The following is a 3,070-nucleotide window of genomic DNA, read 5'->3' as shown; positions in this document are numbered from 1 at the left end:
TGTATGCTGAGTGTCATGAATTTGGTGTATTAAAAATATCAGGTAACTTTCTTGTCTAGGATTCCTATGTAACTAATAACCCACAATTACTGACTCCCATTACATCCCCTTAAGATGTGTCCAACTTCAGACCACATGTCCATGTCAGGAAATGATGAAATGAAACAACAACTGAAGAAAAGAACAGGCTGTGCAGTTTCCTTCTCCATGTCCCACCAATGTGCTAGTGCTCTTTCATGGTTTTGTAGATAGGAAAGCCAGAGCCWCTCAAATCATTCTGACCTTCTGAAATTCAAAAATAGTGCAGAAAGTTCATGTTTGGGAATTTTCCTCATTGCATTTGGGATGGCTAGAGAGCACTGGGGAGAGGTAAATCATGAAGAAGAAAGACGTCTTTCAGCTGGTTGCTGGCATAGTTTAGGAAGGCCTTAGTGCTGCTTAAAGGGTCCTCAAACCAAGGCCACAAGGAAGAAAAAGAGCTGTGGAAGCTGAAAAAGGATTTGTAAAGGCTCCCCAGGAGACCTGAATGCAATTATCTTTGAGAGGTATCTGTCCCTTTTTGATTCATTTGCTGTCCAATTTTAGTAGCTTTTTTCCAGGCAGCTCTTGCTGGCACACAAATAGCTATGTCGCTAACGGTTTAGGAGACGAATGACAGTGTCTTGGAAAATGAAGACAATTAACAACATTGCCTAATTCCAGAGACAATCAATAATTCCTCTGATGTGTATTGGCTGTCTGAGCAGTTTGGTTCAGTTATACAAGGAGGACTAACGACTGCTCAGCCCTGCAGAACTCCACAGTACAATGACTTACCTGCAGAAAGGTTGTAGAAGCTCAGTATAATGTGATGTATTGGATTGGGACAAGAGAAATGATCAGCTTGAAAAGTTTCCTGGCTCCCCGTTATGAGTGTTCTTACCTATCCCAAAGGTTAGCAGTCACAGTACTTATCAAAATATTGCATGAACTACATCACAAGATCTTGAATGTATAGTGTATGTAGTTCAAAATATATTCTACAGCTGTGAAAGGAGAAAGACTATGGACCACTGCAAAGAGGGGTCAGGTTTAGGGCTTACACCCAGGAAATATTCTTGAGTGATCCATAGAAGCAGGCTGCTTCCTTCCCAGATACAGATGTTCACATGCTCACAGGATTCAATCACTATATCTAGGCAGTATAGCCTGTTCCAAAAAATGGGAAGAGACCAAGCTATGACAAACCTCTCCATAAATGTACTGCAGAATTGAAATGATACTGTTCAACATCAAAATGCAGCCAGCTTTTAGAGTCAGAGAAGAGATGTGGTTTAGACGGAAACAACAAGGCAACCAGAGGCTTGAAACAGAAAAAGCGGAACAGTATGTGCTATGCAGGGTGGCAAACTGGCCCAAAAGAACAGGAGTCTTTTACAAGGGAGGATAAGAGCAGAAAAGCTGAAAGCTTTCTGAGGGATGAGGCTAGTATTCTACTTCAGAGAGAGATATTAATACAGAAATAATATATAAAAGTAATCCACAAAAAAGTGGAACTATTGTATTTGGGAATGGAAAAGGTAGAAACAAGGGTGAAATGTATTCTTCTCGATTGAGGAGGTATGTGAGAAAACACCATCTCAGAAGTAAGGCTGGGAACAAAAGTGGGAAGTAAACAGGATTTAAGAGTATTGACAGATGCAGCAAGTAGCTGAATACTGACTGTTGTGGGGCTGCTGCATGTAGAGGCTAGAAAGGGGAAGAGAAGTTAACAGAAGTTAAGTTTTCAGAAGTTAACAGACAATAGAGAGCATTCAAATCAGCAGTGTTCAAATCACAAGGAAAAGCACTTGGGGACTAGGCTGAACTTTTCTACTCTTTCCAGATTTGGCAAAATCATCCCAGAAGGTATCAGAACCAATGCCAGGGATTTCAGATGAAGTGCACTGAATTTCTTCACCTTGGCTCATCTCATTGGGATGCTTTTTAGGATATCCATTGCATTCTGTATGCAATACAGACCACCTGTTGTGCTTTCTGCTTCCCATTCCTACAGAGACAACATACTCAGCATTCATAAATCACATTTTTAGAAGTGTCTGGGAGCAGGAAAGGGAGTTCTGCAGTCCCCCTGCAGCATGATGGAGATGCTGATCACACCTTTCCTTAAAAATATTTTCCATGCTGAGAGATCAGAAAGTGTGACTGAGCTGGGAAATTCCCCTATCCTCTGGGCAGATATTTCAGTTGCAAGCTCCTGGTGAAGCCACCACCCGCTTCTCACATCTGTAGTTAGGAACTGGTTGATTCTCTCCTGAGCATACGCTCAGAGGCTCTGCTCTCATAGACCTGATTCCTGGGTAAATAACAAGGAAGGGGAATAGACTTTGATTTATTCTTTCCTGACAGAAAGTTGATTCTACTCTCATAATTTCTCCTTTCATTATCTTAATTCTCTGGCTTTGGAATCCCAGCAAAATATTAGGTAATATCTGGGGAGTCTTGCTGATTTTATTTAAAGTGCATCCAAGAGCAAGAATGTACTGGCAATGTTTTAGCCACTTTGTTGCAATGAGATTTAAATGAGATGTTCACTATCAGCCATGTCACATGGGAAACTGGCAAGAAAGAGCAATTAAGTTCTAGCTGTTTGCCTGGACAACAGCCATAAGACAGAGGTGGCGCAGTGGATTCATTTCAACATTACCACTCAACTGGAAACGCCAGCAGCAGGAATCTTTTGAAATGGGTCTCAAGTTCATGTCAAACCAGGGATAAATTAATGAACTTTTTGGTTTCAAAATTAGATTATTGCTATCTAACTTTCTTTTCCTGCCAAAATTACTTTCAGCTTCACTTCGACATTTGTTATGAAGGAAACTCCAAGCTTTTACCATTTCAGCTAGCTGGGCCTGGCACCACTGAGAACGCACTGCACGCATTTTGTTAGGGCGCAGATAGGAAGAAGGAATCACCAAGCTTGTTATGTGGTTAAGAGGTTGTTTTGTTACTCTCTTATCTGAAAGATGGGGTTTTGTCCCAAGGCAGTATTGCAGTCATGAGAAACACCTGTCCAAAACCAAGAAAAGGA

The sequence above is a fragment of the Apteryx rowi genome, unplaced genomic scaffold, assembly GCF_003343035.1.
Source record: "Apteryx rowi isolate R43461 unplaced genomic scaffold, aptRow1 scaffold_10, whole genome shotgun sequence".
NCBI lineage: Eukaryota > Metazoa > Chordata > Aves > Apterygiformes > Apterygidae > Apteryx > Apteryx rowi.
The sequence above is the reverse complement of the archived record's forward strand: the minus strand, read 5'-3'. Positions refer to the sequence as shown.